This window comes from Triticum urartu, chromosome 4A, assembly GCF_056163025.1.
Source record: "Triticum urartu cultivar PI428250 chromosome 4A, HENAU_Tu73, whole genome shotgun sequence".
NCBI lineage: Eukaryota > Viridiplantae > Streptophyta > Magnoliopsida > Poales > Poaceae > Triticum > Triticum urartu.
The window spans coordinates 385296058-385314843 of record NC_141876.1 but is presented as its reverse complement, the minus strand read 5'-3'; positions in this window follow the sequence as shown (position 1 = coordinate 385314843).

Here is an 18786-nt window from a genome sequence, read left to right as displayed (position 1 = left end):
GTACGTCAAGATGAACATCAACAACCTCCTTCTCCACCACGACAAGAGAACGACGACGTCAACAATGAAGAAGGCCAAGAAGAAGAACAAGATGAAGAAGATGTTCAATGAAGACCCAAGTAAAAACTCTCACGAGTTCGAGCAAGAATTGCCAAAGATCATCCCGTCGAGCAAATCCTCAATGATATACAAACCGGGAGAATCACTCGCTCAAAAACTCGTTTAGCTAACTTTTGTGAAAACTATTCATTCATCTCTAGCATTGAACCTATGAAGGTTGAAGAAGCATTAGAAGATCCGGATTGGATAAACGCTATGCATAAAGAGCTACATAATTTTGAGAGAAACCAAGTTTGGACATTAGTTGAGAAGCCCGACAACAACCACAACATCATTGGTACCAAATGGGTGTTTCGCAACAAGCAAGATGAAGATGGACAAGTGGCTCGCAACAAAGCATGTCTCGTCGCCCAAGGGTACACACAAGTCGAAGGTATGGACTATGGTGAGACGTATGCTCCCGTTGCTAGACTTGAGTCCATTCGCATCTTGCTTGCCTATGCTAATCACCATAATATCACCTTGTACCAAATGGACATTAAAAGTGCTTTTCTAAATGGTGAAATAGAGGAGGAATTTTATGTCAAACAACCTCCCGGCTTTGTCAATCCTAAGAAACCAAATCATGTTTACAAACTTCACAAAGCTCTTTATGGTCTTAAACAAGCTCCTAGAGCGTGGTATAAATGCTTGACCAAGTTCCTTACTACAAGTGGTTTTGAAATTGGTAAAATTGATTCTACTCTTCTTACTAAAAGGGTTAATGGAGAACTATTTGTATGCCAAATTTATGTCGATGATATCATATTTGGTTCAACTAACCCTCTCTTTAGTGAAAAGTTTGGAAAGCTAATGTCAGAGAAGTTTGAGATGTCTATGATGAGTGAACTCAAATTCTTTCTCGGGTTGCAAATCAAGCAAACTAAGGAAGGTACATTTGTCTCTCAAACAAAGTACACCAAGGACTTATTCAAGAAGTTCAATATGCAAGAATGCAAAGGTATGTCTACACCCATGCCTACTAGTAGACATAATGATTTGACCAAAGATGGTGAACCTGTTGATCAAAAGGTTTATCGCTCTATGATTGGTCATTGTTATACCTATGTGCTTCACGTCCCGATATTATGCTAAGTGTGTGCATGTGTGCACGATATCAAGCTGCTCCTAAAGATTGTCATCTTAAGGCTGTGAAAAGGATAGTGAGATATTTAATCCATACACCAAATTTTGGCATTTGGTATTCTAAGAGGTCTTCTTTTGATCTTGTTGGCTATTCCGACTCGGATTATGCCGGAGACAAGGTTGATAGAAAATCTACTTCGGGTACCTGTCAATTTCTTGGCAGATCTCTTGTGTCTTGGTCTTCCAAGAAACAAAACTCGGTATCCTTATCCACCGCCGAAGCGGAATACATTTCCGCTGGTTCATGTTGCGCTCAATTACTTTGGATGACCCAAACTCTTAAAGATTATGGGATTTATGTGAAACATGTTCCACTTCTTTGTGACAATGAAAGTGCTATCAAAATTGGTCATAATCCTGTACAACATTCTTGAACTAAGCATATTGAAGTTCGTCATCATTTCATTCGAGATCATGTTGCTAAGGGTGACATCAATCTTAATCATGTTCGCACTAATAAGCAATTAGCGGATATATTCACTAAACCGCTTGATGAGAAAGTGTTTTGCAGGTTGAGAGGAGAATTGAACATCATTGATGCTTCGAACTTGGAGTAGAAACTCCATTGGATACATGCAAGACATGAGCTTATGACTAATCCATGATATATCTCTTATGATAACTATCTTATGTCTTGGATATATTTGCACCTTGCATGTTGTCTAACCCATGTAGGTGCTTGGTTGAATCTAATTCCATGAGATTGCGACTCACTCATATCTTGAGCAATCTCTACATCACCAAGACTCTACACAATAGTAGTTGAAGACAGGGAAGCACAAAACCACTCAAACATATCCTTTGACAAATTCTATGTTAAGCTTCATGATTGTCATTTTTGGATACACAAGTGCTCTTCCTTGCAAGAACTAACCCATGTAGGTAGATGAACTCAAACTCCAAGTGGTGCTCCCAACTCTTGATGAAATACATCAACCTTGAGCACCCACACAAGTTCAACTACATGAGCAAGAACCACACCACCACCCAAGGTATGTTATTCCATCTTAGAGAAGCTTTACTCCAAGACATGAGTCAAAGCAACTCAACAAGATGTGAATACATCAAGATGCTTAAACGAAAAATGGTAACCCCATTTTGAGCTTAAACAATGAGTATGACCTATGATCAAGTGTCCTCACTTGACTCCTAAGTCAATATACTCTAACATAGGTGACTATGTCACCGCCCAATTCTAGATGAAGTTCTCTTGTGCTCTTTTCTGAGTTATTGCATTTGTCCCTTGCATATTTGTTTCCTTCTTTTTCAAACAAAAAAAAACTTCATCTAGAAACTTTCACTCTTTTCTTTTTGGTTTTGTTCTGCATCAAATTCCTTGCAAATCTTTCAGCTAATTCATTGCAAATCTTTGTGAGATCTTACTTGACTAGTGAGCTGAGGTGACAAGTGTTTTTCTCTGTGATGAACTCGGTTTCACCGAATTGCCATTTTCGGTCCAACTGAATCCCTTCGGTACTACCGAAACATGCCACTCGGTGCCACCGATTTCGCAACAGGAAAAACAGCTTGCCACATACTCTATATTTCTTCTGATCCGGCTCCGCTGAATGAATCTTGTCCTCTACAAGCATCACAGTTTTATTCACTGCCTTGTGCTGAATCTCAAGGACCAAACCTATTCGACGGATTCCAGGACAAACCTTCTTGGAAATTGATGTCAAAGGGGGAGAGAGAGATCACATCAAAGGTTATCATCAGGGAGAGAGAGAGATCTACAAAGGAGAAAGTACTAAGGGGGAGAGAATACTCAAGGATCCCATATATTAAGGGGGAGAAATCTCCAAGGGGGAGAGAATACTCAAGGATCTCAGATGCTTGATGTTCAAGAGGAGAGATGCCACATGTCTTTTTGGGGGAAAGACATGTTCATATGAACTCATTTGAATTAAGTTCTATTCATATCTTTCAGCTCTGATTCTCTGTTTCCTATCTTCTCCCAATATCCCATGTACGATTCAGGGGGAGCAAGACACCTAAGGGAAAGAAATCAGTCAAATTCATTGCATATCTTTATTCTTGGGGACATGTTGAATTCAATGTGGTACCTTGTACTCACTCTCTACATGTCATCCCAGTCTTGGTATTCTTGTGGTTTCTTTTGTTTGCTCTGGCTAGTGGATGTACCTGTGTTATCTAACCTTGTTTGTGCAGGTTCATTCCATCCTAAGCCAACTCAAGACCACAAGGTAAGTATATGCATCAAAATCATGAGTATGAGGAGTTCTTGCTTATGTACATACTGTTTGCAAGAAGGACTCATGAGCATGAAGGTATTTTCCTTGATAATCTTTTGCTCTGATGCATATGGCCAAGATGCATGTAACACATTGCCTACTCTGTCATGGTTATGCTCTCTCACATGTCTCTATATTTCATATTTACATGAGTGCATACATGTAGGGGGAGTCTATGCTTGTTACATGTTCTTCCAAAGCTTTACTTGCTGTTCTTTATATCTTTATCTAAAGCTTTGATGTATGTTGCCATCAATTACCAAAAAGGGGGAGATTGAAAGCACAAGTGCTCCCTAGGTGGTTTTGATAATTGATGACAACATATCTCTTGTTGGACTAACATTTTGATCTAGCATGTTTCAGATAAGTTCAACAATGGAGTGGCATGGACTAAAGGTTGTGGGAACTCCTTCAAGATGCTAAGGATAAAGGATTGGCTAAAGCTTCAAGCTCAAGACTCTTCACTTTATATTTTAGTGATCCAAGATCACATTGAGACTTTAGGAAAAGCCAATACTATTAAGGAGGGATGAGGTGTTTCTTAATGAGCCTCTTGCTTCATGTGCTTAGTGATATGCTCCAAAACCCTCAACTACTTTCCCATATCCACATATGACCTAAACCCTAAGCCAAACTCGGTCCTACCGATTCTTCCTATCCGGCGCCACCGAGTTTCACTTGTCATAAGCCACTGCCAAACCCTAATCAGTTCGGTCTCACCGATGGGATCTCGGTCTCACCGAGATGGGCTTGCAAACTCTCTGTTACCCATTGCAATATTCTCGGTCTCACCGAGATATGCAATCGGTCCCACCGAGTTTGCTTGATCAAATCTCAGTTTCACTTATTACCCAAATCGGTCCCACCGAGTTTGAGTAATCGGTTAAACCGAGTTTTGGATTTACCCTAACCCTAGCACATCGGTCCCACCGAGTTGATCCAGTCGGTCCCACCGAAATCACTAACGGTCACTAGGTTTACATTTTCGGTCCGACCGAGTTCATTGATTCGGTCCCACCGAGATTGGAAAACTGTGTAACGGTTGGATTTTGTGTGGAGGCTATATATACCCCTCCACCTCCTCCTCATTCGACGAGAGAGCCATCAGAACACTCACACCATTCCAACTCATATGTTCTGAGAGAGAACCACCTACTCATGTGTTGAGACCAAGATATTCCATTCCTACCATATGAATCTTGATCTCTAGCCTTCCCAAGTTGCTTTCCACTCAAACCTTCTTTCCACCAAATCCAAATCCTATGAGAGAGAGTTGAGTGTTGGGGAGACTATCATTTGAAGCACAAGAGCAAGGAGTTCATTACCTACACACCATTTGTTACTTCTAGGAGAGTGGTGTCTCCTAGATTGGCTAGGTGTCACTTGGGAGCCTCCGACAAGATTGTGGAGTTGAACCAAGGAGTTTGTAAGGGCAAGGAGATCGCCTACTTCGTGAAGATCTACCTCTAGTGAGGCAAGTCCTGTGTGGGCGATGGCCATGGTGGGATAGACAAGGTTGCTTCTTCGTGGACCCTTTGTGGGTGGTTGCTTCTTCATGGACCCTTCGTGGGTGGAGCCCTGTGTGGACTCGCGCAACCGTTACCCTTGGGTGGAGCCCTGTGTGGACTCGCGCAACCGTTACCCTTCGTGGGTTGAAGTCTCCATCAACGTGGATGTAGGATAGCACCACCTATCCGAACCACGGGAAAAACATCCGTGTCTCCAATTGCGTTTGAATTCTCCAAACCCTTCTCTTTACATTCTTGCAAGTTGCATGCTTTGCATTCCGCTGCTCATATACTCTTTGCATGCTTGCTTGATATGTATTGTGTGTGTTGAAATTGTGCCTAAACCCCACTTAAATCGAAAAAGCTTAAAACTTGTAACTCTAGCATTAAGTGTCTAATCACCCCCCCTCTAGACACATCTACTTCTAGATCCTACAAGTGGTATCAGAGCTTTGGTCTCCATTGCCTTGGTTTAATCACCATTGGAGGAAGATGGATGTGTCTACATTAGGGAGTCTTAGACATAGAGTGCCTATTCTTGAGGGAGAGTATTTTCATGAGTGGAAAAATGAGATGCTTGTAATCTTCAATCAATATCATTTGAACAAGTATATTGCTAGCCCTTGTGCACCCCATATTGATCCCTTGCATCCTAACCTAGATGAAGATATTGACATGATTCGCAATCTTAGAACTATTGAGCTCATCATTAGAGGATTGCCCAAAAATTTGATTGCTAGTTTGCCTACTCACAATTGTGCCTATACCATATGGAAATTTCTTGAGGAACGATTTCCCGATTATTCCTTGAAAACTTTGGATGAAATTCTCCATAAATCTATTGCCTTGAGTAAGATGAACTCTAGTGATCCTAGTTTTGGTAAATGTCTTTTTGAACTTGCCAATCTTAAGCATGCTAAAGGAGATGTTGGAATCATTAATGATATCATATTCAAAGCTATAAGAATTCATAAAAGTAAACACTTTGATCATTTATCTAATGAATTACCCTCTCTAGGAAATGATGAGTCACAAGATCATGATGAACATGAATATTATGGTGATGATGATGATAGTGACTTCGATCTTGATGATGCAATGAGACATTTTGGTCTTATGGCAAATCTTCGGGAATATGAATCAGGAGGAAAGGAATGGGTTCTTGATAGTGGATGTACTGATCATATGACCGGAGATGAAGAGATGTTTCGTGAGCTTGCTGAAAACAACGGCCCTCGAAAATATGTCACCTTTGGTGATAATTCAAAGGGTAAAGTGGTTGGCCTTGTTAAGGTGGCCATCTCACATGATAGCTCCATTCAAAATGTCATGCTCGTTGAATCTCTTGGCTACAACTTACTTTCAGTATCTAGACTTGCTGATTTCGGTTTGAATGCCCTATTTACTAAGGTAGATTGCCAAGTATTTCGTCGAGACAATCATAAAATGGTCTTTACGGGTATGCGTAGAGGTGATCTTTACATTGTCGATTTCTCTAAAAAGGCACAACCTAAAACTTGCTTTGTTGCTAAATCCTCAAAAGGTTGGTTGTGGCATAGACGACTAGGTCACGTTGGCATGAGAAACCTTGACAAGCTTATTAAAGGAAATCATATCCTTGGAGTTAACGATGTCATATTTGATAAGGATAGACTTTGCAGTGCTTGTCAAGCAGGTAAACAGGTTGGAGGAAGACATCCCGTGAAGAACATCATGACCACAAGGAGGCCACTCGAGCTACTTCACATGGATCTTTTTGGTCCCAACGCCTACAAGAGTCTCGGTGGAAATTCTTTTGGTCTAGTTATAGTTGATGATTTTTCAAGATTTACGTGGGTGTTCTTTCTTAATGACAAGTCGTAGGTCTAGAAGATCTTCAGAAACTTCACTAGGAAGGCCCAAAATCAGTTTGATGTGAAGATCAAGAAGGTTCGGAGTGACAATGGAACGGAGTTCAAGAACGCAAATGTGGACACCTTTCTTGACGAAGAAGGGATTTCACACGAGTTCTCGGCTACGTACACACCTCAACAAAATGGAGTTGTTGAGAGGAAGAACCGGACGCTCATCGAAATGGCAAGAACGATGCTTGATGAATACAAGACGCCAAAGCACTTTTGGGCAGAAGCGGTTGAGACAGCTTGTCACGCAACAAATCGCTTATATCTTCACAAGCTACTCGGCAAGACGGCATACGAGCTTCTCACCGGTAACAAACCCCAAGTTGGATATTTTCGAGTATTCGGCTCAAAGTGCTACATTCTTGATAAGCATCGTCGTTCAAAGTTTTCTCCTAAAACTCATGAAGGTTTTCTACTTGGTTATGGCTCAAACTCTCACACTTACCGTGTCTACAACAATTTCACCCGAAAGGTTGAAGAGACGGTAGATGTGAAGTTTGATGAATCTAATGGCTCGCAAGTAGAGCAATTGCCAATTGATGTAGGAGACAAAGACTCTTCAGAAGCAATTCAAGACTTGTCCATCGGCAAAATTCGTCCAACGGAGGTGAAGGAGAGTACTTCATCCGTCCAAGTGGAAGCTTTTACTTCACGACAAGGTGAACCAAGAATCGACACGGAAGCATCCACAAGTGGGACACACCAAGATGAAGAAAACGAGGAAGTACGTCAAGATGAACATCAACAACCTCCTTCTCCACCACGACAAGAGAACGACGACGTCAACAATAAAGAAGGCCAAGAAGAAGAACAAGATGAAGAAGATGTTCAACGAAGACCCAAGTAAAAACTCTCACGAGTTCGAGCAAGAATTGCCAAAGATCATCCCGTCGAGCAAATCCTCAATGATATACAAAGTGGGAGAATCACTCGCTCAAAAACTCGTTTAGCTAACTTTTGTGAAAACTATTCATTCATCTCTAGCATTGAACCTATGAAGGTTGAAGAAGCACTAGAAGATCCGGATTGGATAAACGCTATGCATAAAGAGCTACATAATTTTGAGAGAAACCAAGTTTGGACATTAGTTGAGAAGCCCGACAACAACCACAACATCATTGGTACCAAATGGGTGTTTCGCAACAAGCAAGATGAAGATGGACAAGTGGTTCGCAACAAAGCATGTCTCGTCGCCCAAGGGTACACACAAGTCGAAGGTATGGACTATGGTGAGACGTATGCTCCCGTTGCTAGACTTGAGTCCATTCGCATCTTGCTTGCCTATGCTAATCACCATAATATCACCTTGTACCAAATGGACATTAAAAGTGCTTTTCTAAATGGTGAAATAGAGGAGGAAGTTTATGTCAAACAACCTCCCGGCTTTGTCAATCCTAAGAAACCAAATCATGGTTACAAACTTCACAAAGCTCTTTATGGTCTTAAACAAGCTCCTAGAGCATGGTATAAATGCTTGACCAAGTTCCTTACTACAAGTGGTTTTGAAATTGGTAAAATTGATTCTACTCTTCTTACTAAAAGTGTTAATGGAGAACTATTTGTATGCCAAATTTATGTCGATGATATCATATTTGGTTCAACTAACCCTCTCTTTAGTGAAAAGTTTGGAAAGCTAATGTCAGAGAAGTTTGAGATGTCTATGATGAGTGAACTCAAATTCTTTCTCGGGTTGCAAATCAAGCAAACTAAGGAAGGTACATTTGTCTCTCAAACAAAGTACACCAAGGACTTATTCAAGAAGTTCAATATGCAAGAATGCAAAGGTATGTCTACACCCATGCCTACTAGTGGACATAATGATTTGACCAAAGATGGTGAACCTATTGATCAAAAGGTTTATCGCTCTATGATTGGTTCATTGTTATACCTATGTGTGCGTTGAAATGTATTGTGTGCGTTGAAATTGTGCCTAAACCCCACTTAAACCGAAAAAGCTTAAAACTTGTAACTCTAGCATTAAGTGTCTAATCACCCCCCCTCTAGACACATCTACTTCTAGATCCTACAACTTTGTATTGAGATCCAAAGAGAGAGAAGAAGCCATCTAGCTACTAGCTATGGACCCGAAGGTCTGAGGTAAACTACTCACACATCATTGGAGGGGCCATGCAGTTGATGTAGAGGCCCTCCATGATCGATGCCCCCTCCGGCGGAGCTCCGGAAAAGGCCCCAAGATGGGATCTCTTGGGTACATAAGGTTGCAGCGGTGGAAATGGGGTTTCGTGGTTCTCCTGGATGTTTGCGGGGTATATGAATATATATAGGAGGAAGAATTAGGTCGATGGAGCAACGAGGGGCACACAAGGATGGAGGGTGCGCCTAGGGGGGTAGGCGCGCCCCCTGCCTCGTGGCCTCCTTGTTGATTGCTTGATGTCCACTCCAAGTCCTCTGGATCATGTTTGTTCCAAAAATCACGCTCCCAAAGGTTTCATTCCGTTTGGACTCCATTTGATATTCCTTTTCTGCGAAACACTGAAATAGGCAAAAAAAACAACATTTTGGGCTGGGCCTCCCGTTAATAGGTTAGTCCCAAAAATAATATAAAAGTGTAAAATAAAGCCCGTTATCATCCAAAACAGATAATATAATAGCATGGAACAATAAAAAATTATAGATATGTTGGAGACATATCACGTGGCGATTGTAAGCCAACTCTATTTATCCCTCTCTTGTTCATTACATGGGATTGTGTCAAGATGACCCTTCTTGCAACAAAACCACAATGCGGTTATGCCTCTAAGTCGTGCCTCGACACGTGGGAGATATAGTCGCATCATGGGCCTTACAAGTTGGTAATCAGAGCCATCCCCGACTTAGGAGCCCCTTGCTTGATCGAATCGCTGATGTTGTTGAGTCTAGAACAAAATGTTTTGAGTCATAGGATTATATATATCAGAGAGGAGGATTCATTTTACTCCTTAGTCCCCTTCGTCATTCTGGTGAGGTCTCCTGACGTACATGTTTTGACTTTCCTCTCCTCAAATTCACGAAAAAAATTAGGATCACGCGGGTATCTTGGGATCGTTCCGATATTCTTGTGGCGAGAACATTGTTCTTGGTGCATCCTGGCATTTATGGGTTGTGGCAGTGTTCCGGGGAGTTGAGCTCCGAGGTGTTGTCACCACAATTTTATCGTTGCAGTTCTGGAATGCCTGAGTTCACCGACATCGAAAATCTCTTTTATGAAGTTGTTGGTGAGATAACCTCGATGCCACCCAGTACTGGGGAGGGAGTTCGGGAGTTTTGACATAGCTTTTATAACGGATGCTTTTTGAAGGTTGAGGTACACGATTTCTGGAATTTTCTTGGTTATGTGTTGACGGATGGATACAGTTGGAGTGTAGGGCTTGTTAGTTGTGTGATATATATTGTGCCTCCCTGTATCCCCAACACCAGATTGCATAACCAGAAAGTTTCATGAGTTTATAGGTGGGAATTCAAGTAGCTCTTAGTATTTCTTCCCGCAGATATTTGGTTTGTGATTGGGTAATCCATACCACTTATTTGATCCATTCGTACCTTGTTATTTCATTCTTCAATCTCTTTTAAGTGGCTTCTCACCATAATGGCCGTGTAATGTTTACTTTGGAATTCGTTCGTTCATTCTCTGTTCGAATGTTTATTGTGAAGACTATATGTTGCAATTTCTATCCGTTGATTCAGCTTGTCTACATGTCTATCATGATTGTAACGGATGTCACCCTCTTCTGGATGGCTCCTCCAACTCGTTTGAATCCGCAACGCAATGATGGGGAACAGGAGAACCCTCCACCTCCTCCTCCGCCTCCGGAAGCATGGCAAGCTGTCATGGCAGCCACCAACGCCAACTCCCAGATGCTTTTGCAACTCTTGCAAGAGTGCAACCAAGGCCAAGGCAACCAAGGGAATCAAGGTCAAGGGCAATTCAACAATCAGCCTTAGTTTTCTACCCTCAACCAGTTCCTTGCAAATCAGCCAAACTCTTTCAGCAACTGTGTCAAGGCCATGGACGTCGATGATTGGCTCATGGACATCAGCAAGCATTTTGAATGTAGCAGTGTCAAGGCTGAGGAATACGTCAAGTTCGCTTTGTTTTAGCTCAAGGACCAAGCAGCTGATTGGTATCAACAATACAAGGATTCCAGAGGAGGTCGAGTGATTACATGGGATGACTTCTGCCGAGATTTCAATGCTCATCACATTCCAACAAGTGTCATTGAGAGCAAGAGTGAGGAGTTCCGCAATCTCAAGCAAGGAAGCATGTCTGTGTATCAATACAACATCCAGTTTCAGAAACTTGCTCGCTTCGCAAGGCAGGATGTTCCTAATAAAAAGAGCATGATCTATCACTTTAGGGGTGGCCTCAAAGAAGATCTGCAGTTAGCTCTCGTGCTTCTTGAGCCTACAAAGTTTGATCAATTCTATAACATGGCCCTCACAAGAAGGTTCTCAGCTCAAGTGTGAGGCTTCAAAGAAGAGAATCAGGGATGTAGTCCAGTCTTCTTCTTCCTCACAAGTGGCTGCTAAGCAACAGAAGTTCCGGCTTCCTCCTGCTCCATTTCGTCAGCCCTACCAGCAGAAGAACAAAGGAGGCCATGGATCTTCCCACCCACCCAACCCAGGCTATCAGAAAAAGTCCTAGACTCAAGCTCCAAGGTCAAGTGCTCCTCCTTGAGGCAGTCCTGGACTAAGGGGTCCTCGGCTAGCAGCACCTTTTAGCTCGAGTGCCATCGTGGATATCTTCTCCCCATCTTGACGCCAAGCAGCTCGTTTGGCTTTTCATTCAGCTGATGCCTTCTCGGCAGCCGCATCACTACACCGGGCCTGCTCCTTGGCCCGGGCTAGCTCCACCCAAAGAATTTCAACGGCGGTAGCACCATCTGTAGCCAAGCACAACTTTCAGCGTCCTGCTTATATCACAAAAATGTATGTGCAGGAACTTCTCTGAATAGATACCTTGCGACTTGTCAAGACGCATCTTGATTAACGCAACGTAATCCCCGGCTACATCAAGCTTCCGTTGCAGCTCGGCAATATCCGCAGTCTGGGCAGTAGCCAGGACGAAGCAACCTGTGTTCAAAGTTATTCAGATTAGTCCTCGGATATTCCTTTCGATCCTCCGATTTGCTTCCTATTGGAAGACAACCCGAGTCTCTGGGCCTACTGTCTATACACAGGTGTATTTTTTGAATAAAGCACAATTCTACATATTACAACAAACCTCGAAGCCTCTCAGCAGACTCGCAAAGGCCTCATCCAATCCGCTCTTTGCGTATAGGACCTTTTTAACCACCGTACCCATCAAGGTATGATGTTCTCCGAAACGGATGCCTGCCGCAGCATGTTCGTCAAGATATCTGGCACCTCTGGGTATCCGGAGGTAGCCGCGGGAGTATGGTCACCCTTTGAAGTGATCCGTTTATTTGTATCCGGCCGCATTCCGAATTGTTCGGGGTCTTCATGTTGTTCCCTGGACTCTGGACCGCCGACGTATTGCCTTCGTGTATCCCTTGCATCACTTTGTTGGTCAGGGGAGACCCTCCCCGACAACACCTCAAGGTCATCTGCCCTATTAGACGAAGAAGCCGGTGGGGGCGTCTCGCTTTCCATCATCTCCAGGAGAAGGTCCCCCGAGGAGGAGGATTGTAGAAGGGGACTGCACGCTGAGCTGCAAAATATATATATTCCAGGCATCATAAGAAAACAACGGGATAGGTTTAATACAGCCCTATTCACTTACGATTTGGCCAGAGGCTCTTCCTCGTCATCAGACTGCGCTTCGTTATCCTCCAGGCCCAGGACACCCTCCATAGGCCTCTTGCCTCACTTAGGATACCGCTTCTCCCAATTTTTGGAGGCGACCCTCTTCTTCTTGGGAGGGAAGGAGATAGTGGCCCCCTTCGCTTTTGTCTTCAGATGAGGGGATTTTTATTCCACCGGACACAAAGTCCGAGGTTCCCTGTGAATAGAGGCCATCCTTGGTCCTCTTTCCCTCCACCTCGTCCTCCTTCTCTGGCATCTGGTGTGGTGCTGGGGCCAGCATCCTTGTTAGGACCGGATTTGCTGGACCCTCGGGCAGAGGGGCCGAACACATAATCAGTTCCGCCTTCTTTATACAGTCCTGGAAAAAGATAGCTTGCTTAGTATCATATTACTGTATGCATGACCACAAACTATTCAAAAGCCAAGTGCTTACCCGGGTATCCGGTGGATTATAGTTAAGGCCAGCGTCCTCAGCAGTATCCGGCCAATGTTTCCGCTTCCTGAAAAATAGCTTCCACATCCCTTCATGTGTAGCGCCGAAGAAGTGTTGGAGGGTCCGTGGTCCCTCTGGATTACACTCCCACATGCGGCGAGGCCTGCACTGGCATGGCAGGATTCAGCGAACTAACATCACTTGGATCACACTAAAGAGATCGATATCTCTCTCGAGGAGGGTCCAGATGCGGCTTTGTAGGGTCTGCACTTCATCCACTAATCCCCAGTCTAGCCCCTTGTTGACCCATGACGCAAGATGTAATGGCGGGTCGGGACGGAAGGTGGGGGCAGCTACCCGCTTAGCATTGCCACTACTAGAAAAAGGGCTATAGATGGGATTGACACTAATGGCGCACCAGAAAAGTGGTGCGCCATTAGTATATACTAATGGCGCACCACCTTCTGATACGCCATTAGAGCTGAAACTACTAATGGCGCACCTGGCCCAGGGTGCGCCATTAGTATCAAATTTTTTTTTTGAACTAGTGCGCCTGTCCAAACATACTAATGGCGCATCCAGACACAGTGCGCCATTACTAGTTGTAACTAGTAATGGCGCACCTGTAAGAAAGTGCGCCACTAATGTTGTTTTTTTATTATATTTTTTATTCCTTTTTTTGCAAAACTACTAATGGCGCACTGTTCGACCGTGCGCCATTACTAGTTTAAACTAGTAATGGCGCACTGTGGAACAGTGCGCCATTAGTATGTTTTTTTTTGCAAAACTACTAATGGCGCACCACCAGAAGGTGCGCCATTAGTAACCTGGATTACTAATGGCGCATTTAGAGTTGGTGCGCCATTAGTAAGTGGGCAGCAACAAGATATTTTGGACAGCCTCTCCTACCCACACTCACTTTCTCCCCACTTCATTCTCTCCACCTCCTCCTTGTCTCGGGTGCCTCCTCTTTTTCACCTCATTTCCACCATAGATTCATTCAATTTAAGTGGTTAAATTACCTTGTTTTGATAGGTAATTAAGGGGGGAAGCTATATTTATGTTGTTCTCCCTACAACAATGTGCACATGCACTTTTTATGGCCTAGCTAGATCTATGTATGTTCGTGGTGTTGCATATGTTTGTGGTGTTGCATATGTGTTTGTGTTTGGAGGTGTACCGGTATTTGAAATGCGATAGTTGCCAATATTTTGCCGGAATGTTGATTCATTTCCATTTCGGCAAGAATTTTGGCATTAAGCATTCTTTTTGGTCCTATTTTTAGGGAAAGTCATGCCAAATTTTTTCTTGGTTCTAAAATATCGTTTTGCTCTACCCCGCAGTCGACCATGGTCCGCATGATGACCGAAGGCATCATGAATAGGTTTTTGAGGTCCGCGAAGGCCGAGATGCTTCAAAAGAACGAGACGGAGATAAGATGTCCGTGTCGAAGATGCAAGCTGAAGAGCCTTATTGCGGACCCGGAATCCGGGCAGGTGCGGGACCACCTACTCTTGCGTGGTTTCATGGATGGCTATCGGTGGCAAGGTGATGAAGATGACTACGAAGTCGTCCATGGGGGCCGGGCAAGAAATGAGGAAGGGCAGCAAGACAACCACCGCGGCTCGGGCGGGCGAGAAGACGAAGAATCCCCAGGAGATGATCACGACGGTGATGCTATACACAGTCATCATGTAGAAGATGCAGGACATGATGATGAGGAAGATGCCAGAGCAGACGACAGGCATGATCTTGAAGATGATGATGCCGACGGAGCAGACGATGCTGGACCATCGATGGGCTGGGTGCAGGACCCTCATATTCAAGAGCTGCTTCTCAAGCAGACGGATAACGCAAGAGCTGCCGCCCGAGAGAAAGCCAAGATGGATCAACTTGAGTTAGACGTGGTTACTCCATTGTATGAAGGATGCAGGCCCGAGGATACCCGCCTGAAAGTAACGCTCATGGCTCTGGAGATGAAGGTAAAACACAGAATGACCAACGCATGCTTCGACGAGAACATGTCATTCTGGCACGAACGTCTTCCCAAGGGGAACAAGTGCCCGACCAGTTTGGAGGAGGCGAAGAAAATCGTGTGTCCTCTGGATTTACCGCACGTGAAATACCATGTGTGCATGAACAATTGCATCATTTATCGGGACGAGCACGCGGAGTCTACCATATGTCCGGTGTGCGGCGTCACTCGATACAAGAAGAGGAAGAAAGCTCCTCGAAAAGTGGTGTGGTACTTTCCGATCACTCCTCGTCTGCAGCGGTATTTCGCAGACCCTAAGGTAGCAAAGCTCCTGCGTTGGCACGTGGATAGGGAGGAGAAGAAGCGAGAAGATGACGCAAATGATCCAGAGATAGATAAAAAAGACAAGATGCTGAGTCACCCTAAGGATGCGAGCCAGTGGCAAGCGTTGAACTTCGAAGACCCAGAATTTGGGAACGATCCAAGGAACATCGTGCTGGGCGCGAGCACTGATGGAGTCAATCCGTTTGGCAGCCAGAGAAGCACACATAGCACCTGGCCTGTGTTTGTGTGGATGTACAACCTTCCCCCCTGGTTGTGCATGAAGAGGAAGTACATTCACATGAGTATGCTAATTGAAGGACCGAAACAACCAGGGAACGACATCAATCTGTATCTGGGGCTGCTGAAAGAGGAGCTTGACACGCTGTGGAAAATGCCAGCCAATACGTGGGACGCCGCAGAGAAAAAATATTTCCCTATGAGAGCCGCGCTGCTCACGATGGTGCACGACTATCTCGGTTACGGATATGTCAGGGCCCGGTACAAGAAGGACCCGAAAACAAAGGAGCTTACCACGGATCCGAAGACCAGGGCGCTTGAGCTTGTTCTGGTAAGGAATACACCCCCGCGTAATTAGCTCCATATGGTTGCATTCTAATTAATGAAGCCAAATTTCTAAATGGTTCACATTCCTTCCGCAGGCGACTGAAAGCAGTAGCGCGGGGTCGACTAAGAGCAACACTTGGGACACCACTCTAAATAGGGCGTTCAATGTAATGAAGAACAAGGATAAGCTCAGTAAGCCGACGTCAGCTGGTCGTGTGGCCGGCAAAGGCTTGTCGACAAAATGGTCGTCATACTATAACACTGGTGGGCGAAAGGAGAAAAAGACCATCTCGGAAAGCCAGGCGCGCGAGGTTCAAGAACTCAGGGCACAGGTGGCGCGGATTCCGGAGATTGTCCAAGAGCAAGTGCAACAACAACTCGGAGCGACGATCACCGCCATTGTGCCTACCTTGATCCAGGGGATTAGTGCGTGGATTGCGGGCGGCCAACAGGGGCCGCCCCCGATTCCTAGCTTCACGGCCAGCAACTCGCAGAATGCGATGGTGGGGCCATTGGTGTCTCCGGCGGAGGCGGCATTGGTGTCTCCGACGCCGGCATGGGAGCTTAATGCACCCAGGTGTACGCCGGCCGGCACCTCTGTAGCAAGCGGCCCCTCCGTCAACTGCACGCCCACCGTTGGCGGTGCCTCGACATTAGCCGAACTCGATGCCATCATCACGGTAACTAATTAAGCCTTTCTCGGCCGAGGATTTCATCTCCTTGCCTTTGACTGGGCATCCCTGACGCCCTATATGTTTTCGCAGGGCGCCGCCGACGTTCCGTGCACTCTCCTGCACTTCGTGAACAACGAGTTGGTCGATGTCGCCAAGGGCAAAATTGTTCAACCGGGAAACCCCTTGTTCCACGGTACCCAGATGCCACCCAACTTGTTTAGGGTTCAACTGGTTCAGGTGCTGCCAGGCTGCGACGAGTTGTTACCTCCGATTCGACCCGTCGGGGTCGACGATGATGACGTGATGACCCTCAGCGCCTGCCTGAGCTGGCCCCTGCTTTGGCCGAAGAGCCAGATTCGTTTGGGGGCGGGGGACACCACCCCAAAGACAACACCGCCAGTCGTGCCGGTGCCAAGTCGGCCCCATGGCAAGACCGCCGCAACGGTGCCGGACATCCCTATGCCACTGGATCCAAACATGCATATGGCACAGGATCAGAACGACGACGACAACTATACATTTGCCAACGTCGATCAGTACTTTGCCGATCATGGGTACGGTGGCGACTTCATGGGGCCTCCTTCTCAAGAACCCAACCCAACAAAAGACGTGCGTGATCTAGCTGGTACCGCGGAGAAGCCAAGTTGCAACAGGCGTCGTCTGCCACTCAGCTCTCAGGAGACGCCTCCAGCTGCCGACTTCACCGAGCCTCAGATAGGCGAGGTGCGAAATATTATCAGCCCCAACACACTCAAGAAGGCGGTCTATGAGCAGAACTCGGTCCCATTACAGGAGAAGAAGAAGAAGGCACGCAAAAGAAAGACTAACAAGGGTGCGGGCCAGCCGGCACCGAGTACGATCCGTGCTCAGGACGGGCCACCTTCACCTGAGGATATCTCGAGGAGGGTGCATGTGGCGGGTAGGCCGATGCTACCGAGAAATATGCTCGATGCTGCAACCAGTGCTATGCGGAGTCTGCATGACAGTGTTCTTTCTTTGGAGAAGCGGCGTCTTGGAGAGAAGGATGTGGCATACCCGGTTTTCGCGGCCAAGGTGCCAGAGGGCAAGGGCTTTGTGGATAACTCCATCGGGGGTACGATCGTCCTGCGGTTTGATGACATACACGCTATGTTGAACCTTCATCCGCTGCACTACACCTTCATTCGGCTATTTTCGCTGAGTATGGAGATGCAGATCATTCGCCACAAGACCCTGGACATCGTGATAGTCGACCCCTTCTACATGCGTGCCAAGATCTTGGGCAGCGCTGGGGACCGGCAAGTCGCGAGTTCTTACCTTGAAGGCGTCATTCTGGCAAACCAAGATAAGGATAACTTCCTCGTGCCTTACTTTCCCGAGTAAGTCCTCCCCTCAACCGCCCCGTAACATATGAATTCTTAGATTTCGATCGTTTTTCTTTTAACATTCCGTGTTTTCTGCAGTGACACGCGTTGCACGCTCATCCTCCTAAGCCCCAAATATTCCATGGCCACGTATTTCGACCCGGACCGTCAGTCGAACGTAGACTACACAAATGTCAAGAAGGTTCTTGATGATGTTCTCCCCGGCTACGTCAAATCTGGAGGCACCTTCACCAGGCCTATTCGTAAGTACGGCAAGCACGTGTTTTCCCACAATACGACGTTCTGCTGCGTCAAGCAGCCGCCTGGCGGTCAGAAGGGTGCCTACTACGCCATCCATCACATGCGGGCGATCGTACGGGACCATCATCAACTTCTGCTACCGAGTAGACTCAAAGATTGGACCGCGAGCATGTCGGCAATCCAGGACGCGGACATCAGACAAGAATTCTTTCGCATCCAGTCGGAGTTTGCGGAAATCATCCATCAAGATGTCCTTCGTACCTCGGGGCAGTTCTACCTCAGAAATCAACCGTCAAACAGTGACATCGACACAATCCTACAAATGCAGGCTGACAACGCCCATTGTTTCATGACTCCCACGATAGACAGTGGCTTCATCCACGCTCTGGTCCCTTGAGTCGAGTCGAAAGCAGTGATGCTGTGTCTAGTTCTGAAACATCGATTGGCTCATGTTGTAATTAAACTTTAATGAACTTGTAGTTTGTCTCTTTGGTTTCGAGAGTCGTTCAACTTAGATGTAATCGATGCTATTAATGTCTT